General features: G+C 45.1%; 1 pseudogene; it reads right to left on the reverse strand.

Annotated features, from left to right (window-relative positions):
- Positions 1-1,287: 1,287 nt before the first annotated feature.
- On the reverse strand, positions 1,288-17,716 carry LOC130030383 (necdin-like; annotated as a pseudogene).
- Between the last annotated feature and the right edge of the window lie 450 nt (positions 17,717-18,166).

Below are 18,166 nucleotides of genomic sequence, written 5' to 3' on the forward strand. Positions count from 1 at the left end.
TTGGCATATCGAACACACCATGGGTAACTTTCCAGGCTCTGCGGAGCGGGCGGAACATTCTCAGCAGTTTGCCATGCTCTCCGAGAGGGATAGAGGCTTTTAGGGCAGCCTCTAATTGCCCTTACAGGCACCCGGTCGAGTGAGTCGATGAGTAATGAGATATCAAGTGATCAAGTGAACTCAGAAGATGAATGGTTCTGGGGAAATACGGGCAGATATGCTTGTCCTGGATTGTCATACACTGAAATCTACCAAAGTTCCGTTTTACTTTGTGTAGATCCATTTGTCTGCTTTATTTTTTCCCATGAAAAACTGTGTTTTGATAGAGGGTTTTTTATTTTATAAATACACTATGAGTTACTGAAATACCATTGATTTTGTCTAGTCCTAAAATGTGTGATTAAAGTGAAGATACCACCCCACATAATTTGCATTAAAAATAATCAATGTTCAGCTTTGAAAAATAGGAAAGCAAAGTAGAGGGAAAAGCTAAAATATGCACATTTTTTCAAGCTGGTTCTTTCTGCTGTGTATCCAAAAATGGGTGAAAACTTGGTATATGTCAGAGCCGCGCAGTGAAATTTTCGAGGTTATTTCTTCCATATGATCTCTGAAATATGTGAGGTGCATTGCTGTGCTGATTAAAACTTCACTCTCCCATTCTGTTTGTAGATTTAAGTTTTCTGGATTTTAGATGTATATGTGTAGTTACAAGTGGCATTGTAATCAGATCTATGTACCTTTCTATCCAGTTATTTTTCTCATTTATGAAATGAGACTGGTCTGCTGATTCAGAGAATTGTCTCTCTCAGCTTCTACTTCCTACTTGGTTTTGTTTGGCATCTTCAAATCCATCCTTACTCTGAGGGGTATACTTGGGCAAGTAGACCTTGTGAGGGGGACGCAGCGGAGGCAGGGGTTAATGCTCTGAACTTTGCATGATTGCCCAACTTCTGAGTTGATCTTAATTTTAAAGGTATGACAGACCGGGGCCAGAGAGAGAGAGTGTGCAGATGTGTGCAGGGGCTAAGGCACTGGCCTTTCATGTGGCGGCCTCCTGTCACTGTGTGGTCCCCTAAGCACAGCGCCAGGAGTGATCCCTAAGCTGTCCATCACCCGAAGAGCCCACCCCCATGCCCCCAAAAGATACAGGGACACTAATTTTTACTGAAATGATAAGGTTCTGCATTTCTTTTGTAAATTAATCTGGAATTTTGTCTTTAAGTTAACTGGGATGATAATGCTTGTAACAGTGTTTTTTTCTTTGCATTTCTATTGTGTACCTCTTTAATCTTTTTCTGACTCGTTTACCTTGCTGATGAGCGAGAACAACGTGTAACCTTGAAGATGAATACTTATAGAGAATGGAGTTAATGGGACCTCTGATTCTCAAAATTACATTCAGCATCAGATTTGAGAATAAAGATTCTTCTTAGTGCCAAAAATAAACAATGAACATCGTATTGTTGTTGTTTGGGCCACACCCAGAGGTGCTCAGAGCTTACTCCTGGCTCTGTGCTCAAGGACCACTCCTGGAAGTGCTCAGATTCCAGGGATCAAACGTGTTGGCTGCATGCAAGGCAAGTACCTTAATCCCTGTTATTGCCTCGCCAAAGTGAACATCATTTTAAGAAAAAATTTCTGTTAAAAATGACTTAAAAGGGTTGGAGCGATAGTGCAGCAGGAAGGGCCTTTGCCTTGCAGGAGGCCAACCCGGGTTCGATCCTCGGCATCCCCATGCACCGCCAGGAGTAATATCTGAGTGCAGAGCCAGGAGTAGCCCCTGAGTATTGCCGGGTGTGACCCAAAAAAAAGCCAAAAAAAAAAAAAGACTTAAAGATCACTAAATTTTTAGAAGTACTTGAGCAATGCTGGAGCGATAGCACAGCGGGTAGGGCGTTCGCCTTACAAGCGGCCAACATGGCCGACCCGAGTTCGATTCCTCCGCCCCTCTTAGAGAGCCCGGCAAGCTACCGAGAGTAGTTGATATGCCAAACACAGTAACAACAAAGTCTCCAATGGAGACGTTACTGGGCCCGCTCGAGCAAATCGACGATCAACGGGAGGGCCTTTACCTTTTACCTTTACCTTTACTTGAGCAATGACATCAGTGCAATATCACTATGTCATTTTTGGCTTCTCAAATTGAGCAGTTTTTAGAGAATATGCTTATATTATTATGATGTAATACTCTTATTATTATGATTTAATACTCTTACTTGGTCCCATTGTCTGAGTGGGGGAATAAGAAGTCGACTCTTTGGGCCACCGCCATGCTCCTTAGGGCAAAACTGGGGAATAACCAAGATTCCTGTCCCTGTCCCTGTAGCATCACATTAAGATTCTTATTCTCAAGTTGATGTCTATTAAGTATTAAAATTTCTCAAAAATGATAGTGGGAAAAGGAAAGTTTAATAGGGCAGGGATGAAATGTTTAATGTTGAGTGTTTGTGTTGAAATTTGAGTTTCTGAGGCTCTTACTCCAATGAGAGGGATTAGTCTAAAGTCTGAGCCATTTATAACCACCTGCTGTAACCATCTGCCATTCTTTCATATGAAATATCATAAATAATAAGTATTGAATTCAGATTTGCTAAGTGGTCTTTAAAAATCAACATAATTGGGGTCGAGATATAGTACAGTGGGGAGGTGCTTGCCTTGCACAGTCACACCAGGGTTGATCCCACTCATGTTTGATCTCTGGCACTCTCTGTGGTCTCACCGCACTGCTAGAAGTGATCCCTCACACAGAGCCCCGAGTAGGTCCTGATCACTGCCAGGTGTGATGACCCAAAACAAACAAAAAATCAAGATAATTAAAGAGTTTTCCCTCCATTCCTATTCCCCTTCATTTAAAGCAACTTTCTGCTCTGGGGAAGACATTTGTTTTGTTTTGTTATTGCAAAGCGCAGGCTCTAGTCCTGGTTCTTTCCTCATGGATCACTCTGGGCAGGGCAGGAGTGGTCCCTGTCCTGCCCTGAGTGATTATCACACTCGTTATTACTGGCATTTGCTGAAGGGAAGTGTTTGTTAAGTATAGGCCAGCTGGATTTTCAATCCTATCAAGAGTGAGAAGAGTTTACTACTAAATTTTGTATGGGACCATAAGATTCCTTGAAATAAAGCAAACTTAAGAAGAGAGAAGGGAAAAGAAGATGGAAGACATATTCTAACTTTCTTTTTTTTTTATTAAATCAACATGAGACACAGTTACAAAGTTGTTCGTAATTGGGTTTCAGTCATACATTGTTCCAAAACCCATCTGTTCATCAGTGTACATTTCCCACTCTCAATATCCCCAGTTTCTCCTCCTCCACTCCCCACCCCAAGTCTGTCTCAATCGTAGGCACTTTTTTTTCAATGGCCAGGATCCAGAGATTATCACACCAAGCTCCCAGGAAAGAACAAGGCAGAGTCTCCTACCCTGTGCTGTGACTGTCCTCACCAGGGCCCAAGAGCTGAAGACCTCCGGGCCCCAGCCAAGGTCATGCTGGGACCACTCTCCACACTTGGATGAGCCTCATGCATAAAAGAACTGGCAGAGGAACCCAGGTGTGTGGGATCCGGGGCTCAGATCTCCAAGCCTGCACGGTTTCGGACTGGACCTGCCAGTAGCTAGACAGTTACACCCACCAACTGCCGTGTAACCCCAACAACGGCCAGGATCCAGAGATTATCACACCAAGCTCCCGGGAGCGCGCAGCCACATTTGCGGGCGCACGACTTTTTATTTACATTCATTTAATTTTTCAGGGTACCTTAAATATCCCACCCACATGGCAGAGCCTGGCAAGCTATCCATGGTCTATTTGATATGCCATATCCAGTAAAAAAAATAAATGGATCTCATTCCCCTGACCCTGAATACGGCAGAGTCGAGAAGGATGTGGAAGGAGAGGCTGATAAAATCCGAAGGCAGAAATAGGCTGCCAAAACGAAGAAAGACAAAAATGATTGTCTGTACTTTTAATGCACGAATGCTGGCATCTGATGCATCCATCGAGAACCTGATGGTACAAGCGCGAAAGATCAAGTACGACATCATTGGTCTGACCAAAACGAGAAGACATCAATCACATCACGCCGTTTTCGACACTGGAGAAGAACTGTTCCTTGGAACATGTGACAAAAGAGGCGTCGGTGGTGTCGGTATCCTTGTCAACACAAACTTAGCCATGAGCATTAATTCATTCGAATGCCTAACAACCCGAATCAGATGATTACACTTGAATAGATGTGGCTCACTGCCGGCAGTTTCTATCTTTGTTGTCTATGCACCAACGTCCAATTATGGTGAAAGAGAAATTGAGAAGTTCTACATGGAGCTGGAGAAGTACTATAAAGAAGATCACATCTTCTACAAGATCATTGTCGGTGATTTTAATGCCAAGATAGGACCAAGAAGATCAGCCGATGAACTCCACATCGGGACCCATGGCCTAGAATGGAACAAACAGAGTTCATCATGTCAACCAAGACCTTCCATGGTAACTCACAGTTCCAAAAGGCTGAATCTAAACGTTGGACATGGGAGTCTCCTGGTGGACGGTTCCACAATGAAATAGACCACATCATATTCAATCGGCAGTTTTGCCTAACCGATGATGCTGTTGTCCCAAAATTCCAAACAGGATCGGACCACCGTCTCCTTCGTGCAAAATTCTACCTCACAGAACGAGGAGAAAAGAATGCAAAGTTTAAGAAGAGAACTCCCAGAACGACCACCAACTGGGAGCTCTTTGGCTCTGTTGCAGCAACATGGGAAGATGCCGTCATTGACAACATTGATGAGGAATATGATCGAATGATTCAGCACCTCCATGATTGTGCGAGGAATGCCAAGAGAGAGATAACCACAAAAAACCGCCTTTCTTCGAACACTCTTGAACTTATTCGCCAACGTGGCTTGGCACATGCCTCAAGCAACCGCAAGTGAACATCCGAGCTGGCAAAACAATGCAGAGAAGCCATCAAGGATGACCTCAAAGACAGGAGAGCAGTGGTGTTGGTTGATGCGGCAGAAGCCGGGAAAAGCATTCGTAATGCCTGCCTGTCCTTCACCAACTACAAGACCAAGATGACTGCCCTCCGACATCCTGATGGATCTATCACATCTTCCAGAAGGGCAATGGAGAAGATTATCCATGACTTCTAGTTGTATCTCTCCAATGGCCACGTTCACCTTCCCACATACCAAATTCCGCAGGAGGGATATGTCATTCCCAAAGTTCTCCCTTCCGAAATCTAACATGCCATTTCATCAGTAAAGAAGCAAACAGCACCCGACCCAGACAAGGTCAGACCTGAACACCTGAAGAACTTGCCGTCAGTACTCATCAATACACTGGCTCGACTCTTCACATGCTACCTGTCTGGATGCAAGGTTCGATCCCAATGGAAAACCAGCAGAACTGTACTACTATAAAAGAAGGTAGACATCCACGACATTGGCAACTATTGCCCAATCTGCCTATAGTCTGTCATCTACAAACTGTTCACTCGAGTCATCCTGAATAGTATTAGCAGAATACTAGATGAAGGACAACCATGTGAACAAGCCGGATTCCGAAAAGGATTCAGTACCATCGACCATATCCACATGATTACTAAGCTCATTGAGGTTTCTCAGGAGTTCAAGATGCCGCTCTGCCTAACGTTCATTGATTTAAAGAAAGCCTTTGATTCTGTTGAGACGGAAGCGGTCACAGAAGCTCTAGCCAATCAGGGCGTACAAACTCAATACATCAAGATCCTTCGTGAGCTCTATTATGGATTCACTACCAGGATCTCACCATTCTATAAAGAAGTAATCATCCATGTCAAGAGAGGGGTTCGGCAGGGTGATACCATTTCACCAAAACTCTTCAGTGCCACCCTCGAGAACATCATGCGAGGACTGGAATGGGAAAGAATGGGAGTGAAGATAGATGGTCGGCAACTACACCACCTCCACTTTGCTGATGACATCGTTCTAATTAACACCAAACATCAGCCAAGCAGTACAAATGCTGACCGACTTCGACCGTGAGTGTGGAAAGGTCGAACTACAGCTGAATCTTACGAAGACAATGTTTATGAGAAATAGCCTCGTTCCTGACGCTCCAATCACTCTCAATGGAACCACCATCTCCAAATGCAACAGTTATATATACCTTGGTCGAGAAATCAACATGATGAATGACCTGGCACCTGAGTTGTGCAGGAGGAAGAGAGTGGCTTGGAATGCCTTCAAGAGCATTGAAGAAATAACTAAGAGGACAAAGAACCTCCAGCTATGAGCACATCTCTTTGATTCCACTGTTCTTCCTCCATTAACATATGCCTCAGAGACCTGGGCCCTATGAAAACAGGATGAGAATGCTATTCGGGTCTCTCAAAGAGGAACCAAAAGAGCTATGCTTGGAATATCACGATTCACTCAAATGAGAGATAGAATCCGGAGTTCTGATCTCCGTCAACGCTCAAGAATCAGGGACACTGTCTCATTTGCCAAGGCATCAAAAATCAGATGGGCTGGACACGTAATGAGGTTTACAGACAACCGCTGGACTAGAGCCATTACTGACTGGATTCCACGGGACGTCAAAAGATCACGTGGACACCCACCTACAAGATGGTCAGACTTCTTCATTAAGATCCTGAATGATCGGTTTGAGGCTCTGCATGTTCCCAGAACGAACAGATGCCATTGGGCTATGCTAGCACGCAACAGGGATGAATGGAGACGTTACTGGCACCCACTCGAGTAATTCGATGAATAACAGGGGATCAAGTGATCAAGTGATTGAAACACCATGAGAGCAGTTACAACGTTTTCAGTGTAAGTCTCGGTCATACAATGATGAAACAACCGTCCCTTCATCAGTGCACATTTTCCACTACCAAAAACCCCAGTATCCCCTCCATCTCACACCCTCCCCCTACCTGTGTGGCGGATGATTTCCATATTACTCTCACTCTACTTGAATTACATTCAATATTTCAACACAAAACCCACCATTATTATTTGGGATTTTACCCTAACACACAGATCTGCCAAAAAGGCAACATTAGACAATTTGTTTTCTATTGCTGATTATGAATTGCAAATGATGACATGCGGCCGCAATAGCAGCCGCATGATTTTGGAATTCTGAAGTTTTAATAATTAAATCTGGAGGAATTTCTGCCAAAAGCCGTTGTGTTCCGAGCTTTGTTTCTGAGTCTCTGGGATCATGGCCAATAAGCAGCTTAATCAGCAGCCAGTGGGCATAGGGGCGGGGGTGGGGGAGGAAGGGCCAGCTCCACCCCCATCCCACAGGGCCCCAAGTTCCTCGTCACTTTGGGGCCCTCCCTGGCTGTCTGTAGGCCTCTGGAAGATGGCAGCAGTGACCAAGCCGCCATGGGAAACAGGCCAAGGCACGAAACCCATTCCCACCTGGGGTGGTCGGCGCTCGTAACCGTGATAATGCATAGGACACATTTCAATGGCAGGCACTTTTCTTCTCTCTCTTGCTCTCTCTCTCTCTCTCTCTTGCACTGTCTTTTTCCTTTTCATTTATTAACTGAACTATATTTCAAAGCTATAATAATCAAAATTGCATAGTAGAAAACTAAAGATAGACCTGTCACTGTCACTGTCACTGTCCTCCCGTTGTTCATTGATTTGCTCGAGTGGGCCCAGTAATGTCTCCATTGTGACAATTGTTACTGTGTTTAGCATATTGAATATGTCACGGGTAGCTTGCCAGGCTTTGCCGTGTGGGCAAGATACTCTCAGTAGCTTGCCAGGCTCCCTGAGACAGGTGGAGGAATTGAACTCGGGTTGGCCATGTTGGCCGCTTGCAAGGCAAACGCCCAACCCACTGTGCTATCGTTCTAGCCCAAGATAGACCTACATATCAATAAAACAGGATTGGGAGTCTTGCGTTAACTCCCAAGATTTAAGGGAGTTTAAATAATAGTTTTAGTTAATATATGAAAAATTGCTGGGTATTTAAAGTAATAACCTTCTCCATTGTCCTTCTGGAAGATGTGATAGATCCATCAGGACATCGGAGGACAGTCATCTTGGTCTTATAGTTGGCAAAGGACAGGCGGGCCTTGCAAATACTTTTCCCAGCTTCTGCTGGATTGGCCAGCACTGCTGTTTTTTTCTACTTGAGGTCTTCCTTTATCGCTTCTCTGCATAGCTTTTTGAGCTTGGACATTAGCTTGTGATTGTGTGAGGCTTGCACCAAACCATGTTGGCGAATGAGCTCAAGAATTTCCCAAGACAAGTGTTTTTTGGTGGCTTTTTCACTCTTGGCATTCCTTGCACAGTCATGGAGGTGCTGAACCAGTTGACCATATTTCTCATCTATGTTGTCAACGACAGCATCTTCCCATAGTGCCTCAATAGTGCCAAGGAGCTCCCAGTTGGTGGTCGTTCTGGGAGTTCTCTTCTTAAACTTTGCAGTCCTTTCTCCCCGCTCCGAGAAGTAAAATTTCACATGAAGGAAATAGTGGTCTGATCCCATTTGGAATTTTGGGACAACAGTGACATCAGTCAAGGCAAAACCAATTGAATTGATTGATTGAATTGAATTGTCAATTGAATGATGTGATCAATTTCATTGTGGAACTCTCCACTGGGAGACGTCCATGTCTAACATTTGGATTCGGCCTTCTGGAACTGCAGATTACCATGGATGGTCGTGGTCGACATGATGAACTCAGACAGTCTCTCACCCTGTTCGTTCCATTCTAGGCCATGGGTCCTGATGTGGAGTTCTCGGGCAACCTTCTCAGACCTATCTTGGCATTGAAATTACTGACAATGAACTTGTAGAAGGTGTGTGATCTTTATAGAAATTCTCCAGCTTCATGTAGAACTTCTCAATTTCTTCTTCATCATACTTGGTTGTTGATGGGTAGACTACGAAGACAGAAACTGCTGGCAATGAGCCACATCTATTCAAACATAAGCGTCTGATTCAGGTTATTAGGCATTCAAACGAATCGATGCTCAAGGCCAAGTTCATGTTGATAAGGACACTGACACCACAGACGCCTCTACTGATGCATACTCCGAGAAACAGTTCTTCTCCAGTGTCGAAAACGGTGTGATGTGCTCAATACCTTTTTGTCTGGGTCAGTCCAATGACATTGTACTTGATCTTCTGTGCGTGCACCATCAGGTCCTTGATGATGCTTCTGATGCCAGAAGGGCAATGGAGAAGGTTATTCAAGATTTCCACTTGAATCTCTTCAATAGCCACGTCCACCTGCCCACATACCAAATTCTGCAGGATGGATATGTCGTTCCCCAACGTTGTCCCTTCTGAAATCCAACACACCATTTTGTCGGTAAAGAAGCATACAACATCTGGTCGAGACAAGGTCAGACAAGAATACCTGAAGAATCTGCCGCCAGTACTTGTCAATACACTGGCTTGGCTCTTCACATGCTACCTGTCTGAATGCAAGGTTCCATCCCAGTGGAAAACCACCAGGACCGTTCTGTTGTACAGTAAGGGAGAAATCCACGACTTTGGAAACTATCGCCCAATCTGCCTGTTGTCTCTCGTCTACAAGTCGTTCACTTGAGTCATCCTGAATAAGATTGGCAGAACACTAGACTAAGGACAGCCATGTGAGCAAGCGGGTTCTGAAAAGGATTCAGCACGATCAACCACATCCACATGGTGACCAAGCTCATTGAGTTTTCGCCAGAGTTCAAGATGCTGCTCTGCCTAACGTTCATTGATTTAAAGAAGGCCTTAGATACTGTTGAGACTGAAGCGGTCATCAAAGCCCTAACCAAACAGGGAGCTCAAACTCAGTATATCAGGATCCTCCACGAGCTGTATTACGGATTCACCACCCGGATCTCACCATTCTACTAGGAAGTGATCATCGACGTAAAGAGAGGGGTTTGACAGGGTGATACCATTTCTTTTTCTTCTTTTTTTAAATTTTTATTAGTGAAACACCATGAGGTACAGTTGTAGACATACAAATTTTTGTGCTTGAGTTTCAGTTATACAATGATTGAGAACCCATATCTCCACCAGTGCCCATTCTCCACCTCCAATACTCCGGATATCCCTCTCACCCCCCATCCCCCATCCCACCCCACCCCTGTCGCAGGGCATTCCCTTTTATTTCTCTCTCCTTTTGTGTGCTGTGGTTTGCAAAAGAGGCATTGAGAGGCAGTCGTGTTCGGTCTATAGTCCACTTTCAGCGTGCATCTCTCATCCTGGGAGGATCCTCCCAAAACCCTTTAATTGGTGCTCCTTTCTCTATCTGAGCTGCCTATTCCCCCACCTTCTGTGGCTGGACTCCAAGCCATGGAGTGGACCTCCTGGTACTTATCTCGGCTATTCTTAGGTGTTAGTCTCCTATTTTGTTACTTTATATACCCCAGATGAATGCAATCTTTCTATGTCTGTCCTTCTCTTTCTGACTCATTTCACTTAGCATGAAACTTTCCATGTAGTACCACTTGTACGTAAATTTCATTACTTCATCTTTTCTAACAGCTGCATAGTACTCCATTGTGTAGATGTACCAAAGTTTCTTTAACCAGTCATCTGTTTTCTGGCACTCAGGTTTTTTCCAGATTTTGGCTATTGTGAACAGTCCAGCAACGAACATAGAAGTGCAGATGTCATTTCGACTGTACTTTTTTGCACCTCTGGGATATATTCCCAGGAGTGGTATTGCTGGGTCAAATGGGAGCTCAATTTCTAATATTTTGAGAATCGTCTATACTGTTTTCCAAAAGGGCTGAACCAGTCCGCATTCCCACCAGCAGTGAAGGAGGGTCCCTTTCTCGCCACATCCACGCCAACACTGGTTTCTTTTGTTCTTTTGGATGTGGGCCAGTCTCTGTGGTGTGAGATGATATCTCATTGTTGTTTTGATCTGCATCTCCCTGATGATTAGTGATGTAGAGCATTTTCTCATGTGCCTTTTAGCCATTCGTATTTCTTCTTTGGGAAAGTTTCTGTTCATCACCCCATTTTTTGATGGGGTTAGATATTTTCTTCTTGTAGAGTTCAACCAGTGCTTTGTATATCCTTGATATCAACCCCTTGTCGGATGGGTATTGGGTAAATATCCTTTCCCATTCTGTAGATTGTCTTTGTATTCTGGTCACTGTATCTTTTGAGGTGCAGAAGCTTCTTAATTTAAGATAGTCCCATTTGTTTCCACTTGGTTGGTCAGTGGAATGTCATCTTTGAAGATACCGTTAGCCTCAATATCGTGGAGCGTCTTGCCGACCTTGTCTTCAATGTACCTTATGGATTTTGGCCTGATGTTGAGATCTTTAATCCATTTTTATTTGACTGCTGTGCACGGTGTTAGGTCGAGGTCTAAGTCCATTTTTTTTGCATATGGTTGTCTAGTTATGCCAGCACCATTTGTTGAAAAGGCTTTCCTTGTTCTACTTCACATTTCTTGCTCCCATATCAAAGATAAGATGTTCATACATTTGGGGTTGTCTGTACAGATATTCCACCTGACAGGGTGATACCATTTCACCAAAACTCTTCAGTGCCAACCTCGAGAACGTCATGCGATGACTAAATGGGAAGGAATGGGAGTGAAGATAGACGGTCAGCAAACTATACCACCTCCGTTTTGCTGATGACATCATTCTAATAACACTAAACATTAGCCAAGCGGCACAAATGCTGGCCGACTTTGACTGTGAGTGTGGAAAGGTTGGACTGCAGCTGAATCTCACGGAGACAATGTTCATGAGAAACAAACTAGTTCCTGATGTTCAATTTGCTCTCAACGGAACAGAACAAACATCTCCAAATGCAGCAGTTATGTGTACTTGAGTGGAGAACTCAACATGAGGAACGACTTGGCGCCAGAACTGCACAGGAGGAGGAGAGCGGCGTCAAATGACTTCAAGAGTGTCGAAGAAGTTGTTAAGAGGAGGAAGAACCTCCTGCTCCAGGCACATCTTTTCAACTCCACCATTCTTCCTGCACTAACACTAACTGAGATCTGGGACCTACAAAAACAGGATGAAAATACATTTTGGGTGTCCCAAAGAGGAATCGAAAGAGCTATGCTTGGAGTATCACGCTTCACTCGTGAGAGAAGGAATCCGAAGTTCCAACCTCCATCGATGATCAAGGATCAGGGACGCTGCTTCATTTGTCAAGGTGTCAAAAATCAGATGGGCTGGACACATAATGCGATTTGGAGGTGACTGCTGCACTAGAGCCTTACTGACTGGATTCCATGGGACGTCAAAAGAACGCCTGGCCTCCCACCTACGAGATGGTCAGATTTCTTTGTCAAGACCCTGAAGGAATGGTTTGAGGCTCTTTGTGTTCCTGGAGCGAGCAGACACCATTGGGCTAGACTAGCACACGACAGGGACAAATGGAGACGTTACTGGCTCCTGCTCAACCAAATCGATAAGCAAATGGATGACAAGTGATTTATTTATTTATTTATTTATTTTTAATTTTTTTTATGTAGGAGTACTGCTATTTATTCAGCCACTGATTAGCTGATTGAATTGGGCATGAACTCCACCTTACTTTTTTTTCATAATTTTATTTATTTTTCTTCTTATATTTATTTATTGAATCACTGTGGGAAAAGTTACAAACCTTTCAGGTTTAAGTCTCGGTCATACAATGATCAAACACCTTTCCCTTCACCAGTACTCATTTTTCACCACCAAGGACCCCAATATATCCCCCTCCCACCCCTCCCAATGTCTGTGAGGCAGATGATTTCTACTTAACTCTTCTCTACATTGATTACATTCATTACTTTGACAAAAGATGTACCATTATTGTTTAGAATTTTCTCCCCAATAATCAGAATTGCTGAAAAGGCATTGTGAAATACTTTGTTTTCTATAGCTGGTTATGAGAATCATATAATGTCACACAGCCGTGATTTTGGATTTCTGCATAGAGCCAGATAATTATGAGATTGAATTCTGTGCATCTGGTGTTATGGCCGTGCCAGAAAGCCGCTCGTGGGGGGCAACTTGTGACCTCGGTAGGGCGTGAAGGGTGAGCTGGTACCGCCCCCCGTTCCCATGAGACTGCAGTTGCCCTGTCACCACCAGCTTATACCTGGCTTTCCTATAAGCTCTGAGGCAGCGGCCTCCTTGCTTCTGGGGGTCAAAAAGGCAGAAGGGAGCAACACCCTTTCCCTCCCGGGGAGGCATGGCCCCGTAGTGTAATACATGGTCCATTCACTTTTCTGCTGCAAGCTGCCAGGCTCTGGATAAAGTCCTTTTGTCTCTGGAGCCATGGCTGTGCCAGAGAGCTGCTCGTGGGGGGCAACTTGTGACCTCGATAGGGCATGAAGGACGAGCCGATACTGTCCCCCTTCCCATGAGACTGCAGTTGCCCCGTCACCGCCGGCTCATATTTGGCTTTCCAATATGCTCTGAGGCAGTGGCCACCTTGTATGCGGTCCAGATGCATTTCTGCCAAAATCTGCTGGGTTTCGAGATTTGTTTCTGAGTTTCTGGGATCATGGCCATTAATCAGCTTGATCAGGAGCCAGAGAGGCCGTTTGTAGGCAGCAACTCAGGGTATCATTGGGATAGGGAGGAAAGGGCCAGTTCCACCCCCATCTGGTGAGGCCCCATGTGTCTTGTCACTGCAGGCCCAAACCTGACTGTCCAATGGCCTCTGGAGGATGGCGGTCACTGGGCCGCCAGGGGGAACAGGCCAAGGCATGAAACCTATTCCCACCTGGAGTGGCCCAGCACCAGTAACTTGCCGGGCTCTCCGAGAGGAATGGAGAACATAGGTAAGAGAATACAAGCAAGTATGTTAAAACCAAACATATGCACATGTGTGATGCTTAGGTACATCAGTGGGCTGTAAGAGGTTGCGTGGCCCTGCTATGGGGGCAACTTGAGAAATGGTTGGAAAAATTGAAGACAATTGATAATGCCAGAGTTGAGAACTTACTTATGTAAATGAGAATAAGCATTTTATCATATTGTATTAAAGGGTTTTATTTTCCAGATTTATATAGATTAAAATTATATAGCAATCACAAATTGGCTCTTACTAATATATTTTCTGATCATTCTACTTGATATTTCTTTAAGTCTTGTTGGAACAAGTAATATAAAGTCAATTTGTTAAGTGTCTAAGTGGGCAGGTTGGACTGATGGTGTTGGATCACTAAATACCTGAAACTACTGTATGGAACAAATTTGTAAACCTGAGTGTTTTTAATAAAAATAAATATAAAATAAATAAAAAGACCAAAATAGGTCATTAGCAAGTAAAATCTGAAGTATTCAGTAATAATATTATAATATTGATAATTATTGGGGCTGGAGCGATAGCACAGTGGTAGGGCATTTGCCTTACAAGCAGCCAACATGGCCGACCCGAGTTCCGAGTTTGATTCCTCCGCCCCTCTTGGAGAGTCCAGCAAGCCAGCGAGAGTATCTCGCCTGCATAGCAGAGCCTGGCAAGCTACCTGTGATGTATTCGATATGCCAAACACAGTAACAACAAGTCTCATGATGGAGACGTTACTGTGCCCGCTCGAGCAAATCAATGAACAACGGAGGACCGTGACCGTGATAATTATTACACTCAACAAACATGTGTCTTATTTATTCCAACAATGGAGGCTTAGCTTAAAAATGCTTATGCTTGGGAACCAGCAAGATAGTTCAGGAAGCCAGGCACTTGTCCTGTATGTGGCAGACCTTAGTTTGATCCTCACCACTGTATATGATCTCCCAGGCACCACCAGGATTAATACCTGAGCACAGAGCCAGGAATAAGCCCTAAGTGCTGCTGGGTGTGCCCCCAGATCCCTCCTCTAGACCCCAACACGGGGATTTATGCGATCCCACAACAGATTGCCCAGTTAAGACATGGTACAGCAGTACAGCACCAGCCTCAAATACACGAGGCCCTGGGCTCACTCCCAAGAAACGCAAATGAGCAAAACCAAAAATATGAGAGCAATGTCCCGTATTGGGGGATCCCAATGTCCCGTATAACTTTTGATTTCTCCCAAAGCTACTGCCTTCTGTGGACTGGACATACTGCTGCTAACGTAAGTAATTCATGATATTTTCTGTATGTATTATACAGAAAATATTTTTTACAACCCAATTAGTTGAGAGTCCTGAGCTGAGCCTGCTGGTCTAGGCTCAACGGTCCGCACTGCTGTCCCTGCTACTGTGCAGGTGCTAACAGATGTTGGAAGAAGCTCCCCCCTCCTGCTTCAGCTTCCTGGAGCCTGGGGTCAAGATCCTGTGCTGCATTCTGGAATGCAGAGGCGCACCAGCCAAGTCCTGCTATAAGATGAAGCCTGGCTGTAGGGAGTCTCAGACCATTTGCCACTTCCAGGTGACCCTCAGCCTACTACCTCACCTGAGGTGGCCCGTTTCTGCTGTTGAAGTGTTGCAGCACAGGAGACAGGAGGTGGAGAAGCAGCTCTTCCTTCAGTGCCAAGCACACTGGAGATAGAAGTGTTCTTGGTTGAGGTTTTCTTGGTGTGGTGGTTGACTTTTCTCTCCTTAGACTCCTGTTTCTTCCCTTGCTGGGTTGAACCCCAGTAAATATTCCCTTTGTCTTTTTTTTTTCTAGGCCATACCTGGAGATGCTCATGAGTTACTCATGATAGTGTTCAAGAGGACCATATGAGATAAGGTATCAAACTTCGGTCAGCCACATGCAAAGCAAGAGGCTTAATCAACGTGCTGTCTCTCCAGTCCCAAATCCTAGTACATATTCTACCTCGTCTATCCCAACTTGTCACAATTACTGCAAAACTGGTCCTACAGCCCCTACCTGCAGCAGAGAATGAGACAAACATAAGGTGACAAGCACCAAAGGACTGTACAAGATTTAGAATCACTGAGGGAGTCATGAAGGAGCTTACAGGCAGGCCACTGATTCAATACAATCTCACTCTCCCCAGCCTGGCTCCCAGCACATGAGGCATTGTATAAGTTGACAGAGACATTAAGGACAATTAGAAAGCACACCAAAGTGCAACAGACACTCAGAGAAGGGACCAGTAAGACAATAATAGATGGAATAATCACACTGGATAATAACTGAATGTTAAAAGTAGGTAAAGGGATATATAGGACAACCTTTCAGTCCTGTATTGCAAACCTCGATGCGCAAGGGATGAGAGAGAGAGAGAGAGAGAGAGAGAGAGAGAGAGAGAGAGAGAGAGAGAGAGGTGTCTGCCATAGAGCCATGCTGGGGGTAGGGTGGAGGGTGATGGGAGGGAAATTGGGAACACAAATATTGGGAAATATGCACTGGTGGAAGGATGGGTATTGAAATACTGTATGACTGAAACCTAATCATGAACAGCTTTGTAAGGGTCTCTCTCACAGTGATTCATTAAAAACAAAACTTAACAGACACATGAAGAGAAGAAGGTGGGATATTTCACACAGCAGGTCCTCAAAGTATTAAGTCCTGACAATTTCTTATTCTTTTTTTGCCTATTCTGTTTTTTTCTTGCGCACGTCACAGAAGGTCAAGTGCTTCTTCCAGGGCCGCAGCCCCAGGATGCGCAGCAGGTTCCACACGGCGCTCTCATGCGCGCTGTGGCCCTTCACGTAGATGAGGCTGAGGATCATGAGCAGCAGGCCGGTCATGGGCATGCAGTTGCCCAGCGCCACACGCTCCAGCTCGGCAGGCGCCAGAGCCTTGACCAGCGCAAACTCCATGGTGTGCAGGCTGCTGAGGTTCAGGTGCAGCCCGAAGACGCGCACCAGGATGAGGCTGGTGCACCACAGGATGCTGCGGCACCATTTCTTGTAGCTGTCAATGACGTCCTTCACCATGTCGGGGAACCAGATGACCATGCGCTTCTGGTCCTTCACCAGCACGTACCACATGAGCTCATGCGCCTTTTGCACCAGCTGCATGTGCGCCGGTGTACCAGGGCCAGGCTGTGCCGCAATGGGGCCCTGTGAGTCTACTGCCCCCGTGCCTGGCTATCCTCGCCAGGGCCCTTTGGAGGGGAGCAGATAGAGTTTCCCTCCACGCCCTGACCAGGGCTCCAGCAGCTGAAGACCTCCAGAACCAGCCACCACCATGCTGAGATGACTCTCCACACGCATGAAGGTACTGGCAGAGGAACAAAGGCATGCAGGTCTCGGGGCTGAGATCTTCAAGCCTGCTCGGATCAGGACTGAGTATCCTCCACCCAGATCCTCAATATTCCAGTAGGCAGGGGTCACACCCACCAACTGGCCCCCTGCCGCCATGTAATCCCATCAATGGCCAACACCCAGAGACTATAAAACCCAGCTCCCGGAAGCGCACGTGGCTGCATTTGCCGCCACAGGACATCTTATTATCTCATTCTTACTTTGGACAAACTAGCAGGCTCTGAATGTAACCTGCCCACACGGCAGAGTCTGACAAACTCCCCATGGCGTACCCAATATACCAAATACCAGTAACAATGATGGGTCTCATTCTCCTAACCCTGAAAGAGCCTTATCTTAGGGCGAGGACGAAGGAGACATTACTGGGGCCTGCTCGAGGCAATCGACGAACAACAGGATGGTCGTGATCGTGATTTTTTTCTTGGGCACGTTTGCTGCCTGTTCTATCCTCAAAAGACTTAACTATTTACCCAGGGACTGTTCCAACCTTGGGGTTTTTTGTTTTAAGGAATTTTCCACATCAACACCTCTCAATGTCTGCTTCCCGAGAACCTGCCGGTACAACCCCACAGTGAGGCAGACCATGGTCTACTGCATGTCACCTGTTCCCATGGATTCCAGTTTTTCCTTACTCATCCCCATGTGACACCGTCCTGATGGTGGCCCGACTTGAGTCACAGGATTCGGGACATGTACACACTCTTCATTCCCACAACTAGGTTCTGTCCCATTCCTGTAATAACCTCTTCCTCGTGCTCACCTATAGTATTTCTGCCTCCCCATATCAAAGTCTCATAGTGTGTCATCAGAAAGTGAAAAAAATCAGACTCTGTAAGGGACAAGAAAATAACAGGGTTGTTTTGTTTTTGTGTATGTACGTGTTTGATCTTTTCCAGCTGCATGGAACTTTCAATTTTTATTTATTTTTATTCTGGGGCAAATAGAATTTTTTTATCAATGTTAAACACACTTATAAAATTAATAATTAAATGTTACTACTTGATCACTTGACTTTCCATTAATCACCGATTTGCT

This window comes from Sorex fumeus, unplaced genomic scaffold (assembly GCF_029834395.1).
Source record: "Sorex fumeus unplaced genomic scaffold, SorFum_2.1 ptg000044l, whole genome shotgun sequence".
Classification (NCBI taxonomy): domain Eukaryota; kingdom Metazoa; phylum Chordata; class Mammalia; order Eulipotyphla; family Soricidae; genus Sorex; species Sorex fumeus.